This window comes from Ambystoma mexicanum, chromosome 14 (assembly GCF_040938575.1).
Source record: "Ambystoma mexicanum isolate Mex_15411 chromosome 14, UKY_AmexF1_1, whole genome shotgun sequence".
In the NCBI taxonomy this organism is placed as follows: domain Eukaryota; kingdom Metazoa; phylum Chordata; class Amphibia; order Caudata; family Ambystomatidae; genus Ambystoma; species Ambystoma mexicanum.
In genome coordinates this window covers 541,615,132-541,622,295 of record NC_090940.1, presented here as the reverse complement: position 1 = coordinate 541,622,295, position 7,164 = coordinate 541,615,132, and the positions used below count along the sequence as shown (strand labels likewise).

Sequence of the window (7,164 nt, the reverse complement as noted above, 5' to 3'; positions counted from 1 at the left end):
TCCCACATTTGGCAGGGAGACCTGAGCGCCATTTGCATCGCTCGTCTACCTGCGAGAAAAGTAGGGTAGGGGAGGGCGGCTTCTGCCGATGATTAATAATTGCCCTGGGTTTAATTAGTCTCCCAAATGTAAGTGCCAAGACTGTCATCATCTAAATGATGCACTTGGTTTAAGCTCACACATTCATCGCACTGTGTGGTCCGTCTCTAAGTCCCCTGTGGCGAGAGCATGAAGGCCTTTCTGTCCGGATTGGAGCCTTGTGTGCTCTGGTGCACTGGCTGCGGCGGTGGCGTGCCAGTTGGTTATAGAGGTATAGAGCTCTTCTGTTTGATGTCCGTGAGGATAGCTCAGGGGCAACGCTCTTGCCTTGGAAGCAAGATGACAAGGAGGACCACAGCTTCGATGCCCAGTTCTGCGCTTTTCATATTATATCCGTGCGGGCGGCATACTTGCTCTGCATATAGTGTGTGTGGGCATAAAGAAGAGGGTGTTGTGGCACACAATCCAGGATGCTAAGGAGCAAGAGACTCCATACAGTGCTAAGAAGCAAAATACAGTGGGGCAACACAGTGGGGCAATAATTAAGGCAGGGAAATGGGACAGCAGTTAATCTAGAGGGCTCAGGAGCAAACTGCATCACCAGTTTGGATGTCCATTATGTACCAGAACGGTGCATCATTGATTGAACGAGGGGAGCACTTATATCAATGGAATACCAATTGCTTAAGCCAAAGGCACAGGGCACGTAAGGAGGGAGAAGGGCATTGACTGTTGCTTTCACACCTGTGGCTATCGGTCACATCACAATGATAACCAGCAAAAGGATACAGTCATCAGGACAAGTGTCTCGTTATCTGAGGTTTCTAAGCGCGGACCTGGGGATCGAACCTGTGTTTCACTGCGTCGTCTTTGCTTCCAAGGTGAGCACGTTGCCCCATAGCTATCCTCCCGATTGGAAAGCATCTCCACCCTCGTCCCCCTCCACTTCCCGTTTGGTGATTCTCTGCTCATCCTTTCGTCCCCTCCCCTCTCAAGGAGTCCTCTATCACGCTGCTACTAAAAAAATAAAATGTTGACACAATCATGTTGGCCAACTCTTCGCCTAACTCTAACATTCCCTTTTTAGGCAAGATTGTGGAAAAAGCAGATGCACTCCAACGGGTTGTACTTATAACCACAACCTCGTCCGCGACGATCAGTCTGGCGTGCATCCCCCAAGAGGCCGTGCATCCACACGATTACTCCTGAGGTAAGAACTCTTGAGGGTTCTTGACACTAACTCTCTTGCGCTTCAAATTCTCCTTGACCTGTCGGCTGCTTTCGATACCATAAACACCACAATCCTTCTTAATCACCCAAAACATTCCTTGGCAGTTGACAGACTGCCCCCTCTCTTGGATATCCTCATTCCTTACCAACAGGCTGCCCCGTGGCATATGGGTCCTTTTGTGGTAGCAGTGTCAATCTGGTGGTGCCGCAAGACTCCATATTCTCCCCTTAGCTTTTCCCACGCCTACCACCTTAAACCTCTTCCCAACATTATTTCTTCCTTCGTTAAAACTTGTCCAACATTAGACAGATGACGCGCAAATTGCCTTCAAGCTGCCTTCTCCTTCCCAAAACTCCACCATCATCTCAAACTCCCAGATGAAAATCCACGATTTAAGGATTAACAGTATCTGGCTAAACATGTAAACAAAACTGAAAGCATTGGTGGCCCTGACCCGCCTACTTTGCCATGTACCCGGTTATCTTCCCTGGGTCCCACTCCCTCCATCTGTGGCATCCTAAAGAACCTCACTTTTTTGACGGCCCCCTCTCCTTTGAGCAGGTCTGTGGGATAATCAAAACACTGCATGTTCAACTCCTTATGCTGCATATGCAACTCCTTATGCTGCATATGCAACTCCTTATGCTGCTTATTCTTATGCTGCTTATGCAATTCCTTATGCTGCATATGCAATTCCTTATGCTGCATATGCAACTCCTTATGCTGCTTATTCTTATGCTGCATATGCAACTCCTTATGCTGCTTATTCTTATGCTGCATATGCAACTCCTTATGCTGCATATGCAACTCCTTATGCTGCATATGCAACTCCTTATGCTGCATATGCAACTCCTTATGCTGCTTATTCTTATGCTGCATATGCAACTCCTTATGCTGCTTATTCTTATGCTGCATTTGCAACTCCTTATGCTGCTTATTCTTATGCTGCATTTGCAACTCCTTATGCTGCTTATTCTTATGCTGCATATGCAATTCCTTATGCTGCATATGCAACTCCTTATGCTGCATATTCTTATTCTGCATATGCAACTCCTTATGCTGCATATGCAACTCCTTATGCTGCGGAGTATGCTTCCATTCCCGAAGTTGACGCAGAATAAAAGTAACTGTTGCCATGGTAGCGTCTTGCCTAGACTACTGCACCAGCCCTTCCCTGGCCTTCCATATCAGCTAAGACATCAATTGCAGCTGACCCAAAATCAGGCAGCCAGATGTGTACTTTGCACTGGCTCCCTGTACCAGTCCGAATTGAATGCAAACCCCTTTGCTTCTTATTGTTCGGGGCCTTCTCCGGATCTGGGGCACGCTGCCTCATGGCAAAGGCTGGGGGAGCATGCACCTAGGAGAGCCCCGAGATCCTCTCCGGCTAAAGAGTTGGTCATTGCGCCGTTCAGGGAAAAAATACATGGTGAGAGAACCCTGGACACCGATGGCTCCCCCGCCGGGTACTTTCTCCTTCAGGATTTGAGATTGGAAGTAAAATCATCCCTGCTTCAGAAAAAATAAACTAAAAACCCTGCCTTGCCTTGTAACCGGTTTTACTCTTTGACTTTACCTATGGCTAATCTGCACGCTCCCTCCATACCCCTTCCGCCTCCCCCACTGATGACTATTTTGCTGATCTAAGTTGATTGCACTTTGCCATGAGCACTTTGCTTGCACTGTCTTTTGGCACTTATTTGTGGTCTTCCTAGTGGCGCCTCTAAGAGGACCACATGGCTTTCAGGAAGGCCCTTAAAACTTGGCTCTTCCCTCCAGAAACCTGACATCCCCCTGTTCCTTCCCCGATGTTAGTCTCGTGACCAGAATACACTCGAACTCGATGGCTCATGCAGGATGCTTCGGCCCAGGCAGCATGCATGGGGGACGAGATAGCCATCTGGGACAACTCCCATCCACAGCTTGCCCCTTCTCCCTCGGGAGGCCCCAAGCAGACACTGAAACCAGACAACAATGGCGAGGTAAGATGCAACACCCTAACTCTCACTGTCAGTGGTTGCCCGCTGGCAAGGCAACCACTAATCTACAGGCACTGGATCCTTTCAAACCGATTGTCATAGTACAACCAGTGTATCCCACTGTATGAATAGAGAATGCAGCCAGATACTCCCAGGACTTTGCGGATTGCAGAAAGGATCCACGCTCAAACCTAGGTGAATGAAGAACACAGCCTGCGGGCCTCAGTATGATCCTGCTGGTCCGAAAACAAGGGTGCCGGTAAGCTCACCGGCACCCTTGTTTCCGGACCGGCAAACTACAAGTCCGTCTGCTGGAGCCGCAGTGCCCGACAGGTCTGACCCTGCCGGGCGCAGCGGCCAGAGTAGGCAGACTTGTCACGGGAGCACCGACATCGTTGCTAACGGTGCCGGTTGCTCCTGTATCCCCACTCCCATAGAGTCCTCTAGGGCTCTATGGGAATGGGGATTAACAAATCCACTGGCGCCCGACTTCCCGGCTGTCGGACTTTTAATAGCCCGGTGGTACCAAGAAGCATAGCGCTGGTAAATTATTACGGGTCCGGGAGGTACACTGGCAATCTTACAGCCGGACCAGTTAAGGCCCTATGTATTATTACTAGATGCCCATGTAAAGTAGCCATCACTTCATTGCTGAAGCTTGCAGAATGCAAGCCACGATATTACTCCCAGGTGTACTCAGAATGTAGCCATTGATCTGTATTAGGGGTACGCAGAATAATCTTCCTGTATTCTTAGCTAATTGTACAATCGAGCACGATACGGAACCCAGGCGTAATGAAAAAGGTTAGTGATGCTTGGAATCCTGGTACATGCAGAATATAGCCAGAGGTTGAACCTAGACGAATGCTGATGGCACCCTTAACACCGACCCCAGGGGCATGCATCACTGTAGCAAGCAGATTGGAGCATAGCCCTCATACTTCTTCTGGGTCACTGCCTAGAATGTAAAGGCAATTCATGCATTTAACCTCTTTCTCTCCATGCACAGAGGCAGGGCCGGCCTTAGCACCCGCAGCGCCCTGGGCGAAACAAAATTTGGCGCCCCCTCCAAAAAAGAAAAATACACACGCCAATCTTGAAACACCTAGGCAACACAAACAATGTATTGCAAAATGATACTTTGCAATCTGGATTTGCCTCTGTACTGCATGTTCTACGAAATAAAACACACACACACACAACATGGCTTTCTGTAAGAAGGCAGGATAAAATGTATTTACAAAACCAAAAAAGAAAAAAAATATTACTTTTCTGCCAAGGATTTGATGCTGCAGGGGGAAACTGTCATTTAAATGAAAACCCACTAAATGAGCAACTACCAAAGTCCGGACTTCAAATGTTTGTCTTCATATCATAGGCCAACCATATCACAGGCCAACTAATTTAAAAGTTGACTTTCCTAGCCTTTCTATTGGCAAACTCTGTTATGACATCAGAAAAATTTATTGTCTGAGCAATGCCATTTTCAATGGAGAGCATTGCCAGCGCGACAAGCCTCGCTTTGCTCATGTTTGAGCGGAGATATGTTTTAATTAATTTCAGCTTGGAGAAGCTCCTTTCTCCACTTGCTACAGAGACGGGTATGGTTAATAAAATTCGTAACGCGACCCAGACATTTGGAAAGCAATCCCAAATTTTCCGACTGTGAATCAATTGCAGCACATCAAACGGGTTTTGTACATTTTCTGGAAACATATCTTTAAGACCCAGAAGTTCATCTTTTAGGCCAATTGCATCAATCTCAGAGTCTCCTGCTGAGGTTAGTGCCACCTCCAACCTCCTGCAATTCTCATAAAGGAGTGCACCATTAGAAAACTCTTTCATATTGTACAGAAAACCCCATGTTAAATTGTGCTCCTTCATTTGTTTGAACCTTTCTTGGATGGAGTTTAATGCTGTGTCCAGAAAGACATTAAAAAATTCAACTCTAAACTTCTCCTTCGGATCTTGAGAAGCGTCATCTTCACATTCATAAGAAAATTGCGTTTTCTTGCGTCGTCTCCTCGTATTGTCTTTAAACGAAGCTTCAACTTCCAGTTCGGTGGCCAACTCTTTAGCTGTAATCAGAGCATCAGTGAATCCATTTTCTCTGTACTTCTCCAGAAACTAGATACAGGATTCAAAAAGGAGAACCGCTGTAGAAATGTCCAAAGACTTGGACTGCATGGCTTTGCTTATTAGGTTGACTCTAAACAAAATATCATGCCAGACAACCAAAGACACTAAAAAATCATAGTCTTCCAATTGATCAGCGAGAGTGCTTGCTTCATGACGAAGCAATGCATCACTTTTCCCCTCTTCGGCAAGTTCAATAAGAGCATCATGGACACCAGTTATTTGATACCTGACAGCTTTTCCACTGTCAATCTTACACTCCCATCGTGTCTCACAAAGGGGCTTTAGGGTCAAACCTTTAACATTTTTTTTCAGAATGCTCCAACGAAAAACCGAGGAAGAAAAAAGGACATATATTCTCTGTAACATGCCAAAGAGGGTAAGTGATTTTGTTGTGTATTTTGCAGAATTCCCTAACACCAGATTAAGGGAATGGCAGCCACATGGCATAAAGAAGGCCCTTGAGTTTATATCAAGGACACGTTTTTGTACTCCTTTAATTTTCCCCTTCATATTGGCGCCACTGTCATATCCCTGCCCTCTGCAGTTATTCACATCAAGACCACAGCCTTTTAGTTCTTGGAGCAAAACATTTGTGAGGCCTTCCCCAGTTTTGTCATCTACTGCCTCAAACCCAAGAAAGTGTTCTTGAATGCAAATGGTGGCTGCATTTGTGTCCACAAATCGGATGGTTATGGAAAGCTGTTCTTGGTGGCTGATGTCAGGAGTGCAATCAAGTATGACAGAAAAGAACTTTGCTCCCTGTGCACGTTTTACAACATCCTCCTTCACATTATCAGCCATCAAGTTCATTAGTTCATTTTGGATGGTTTTTCCACAATAATGGTCGGCAACTTCCTTTGAAAGTACTTTCTCTAAATGTCCCCCCATCACCACATCAAACTTTGCTAATGACTGCACAAGGCCTAAAAAGTTGCCATTACCTTTTTGGTATAAGCAGTGATTTGATCCACGGAAGGCCAAATTATTGCCAGCAAGGAACTGCACTATAGAGAGAAGGCGCTCCAACACATTGTGCCAGTGCTTTGCTCGTTGGAGTAAAATACGTTGCTGCTCATCATCTATCGTTTTGTTTGAGAGCAGTCTCATTTCTGCTTCAGCCCAATCTCGATAGGCCACTAAGTGTGTGAGAGAATTCTCATGCTGACACAGAGTCTGTGCAATATGTTTCCAATCCCTGCTTCCTCCCTCTTTCAGACTGCCCTTCACACTGGAATGGCTAAACAATTTGCAGCAAAAACAAACTACACAGTCTCTGCTAACTGAGTACACTAACCACTTACGATGAAAAACTTCAGGATTATTATTTCCTATTCTCCTTTTGTAATAGACATTTGAAAAATGCCGTCCTAAATCATCTCTTGGAAAATTAACATTTGCATGTTTGGCAGGGCCGGTGAGCACAAGGTGGTCTCGCAAAGTGATACTCATGACTGTAGGCCATAGCGCTGGGTCTGAAAGGTCATTTTGATAAACTTGTGAAATCTGCAGAGGGTTTTCGTCATCAGCTTGCACAACATCATCTATAATGGGGGCTACCTCAAGTTGGGGAGTTGGGATTGCGGCAGGCTGAACTCCAGTTTCATGCTCGGTTTCCAAAGGAGCAGAGCACATGGCAACAGGAGTGGTTTTGTCGCCCACTGTGCATGCCCTTTTCACAAATTGCTCCATTCTTTCCCTTAAGGTGTCCCGCTCCCGATTCTCCAGTGCTTTGCGTTTCCGATTTTGGCTACCAGACAGCTGGGATTTCAAAGACAT

General features: G+C 46.2%; 1 pseudogene; it reads right to left on the bottom strand.

The window, feature by feature from the left end:
* Positions 1-4,653: 4,653 nt before the first annotated feature.
* LOC138527212 (uncharacterized) lies at positions 4,654-7,164 on the bottom strand (annotated as a pseudogene).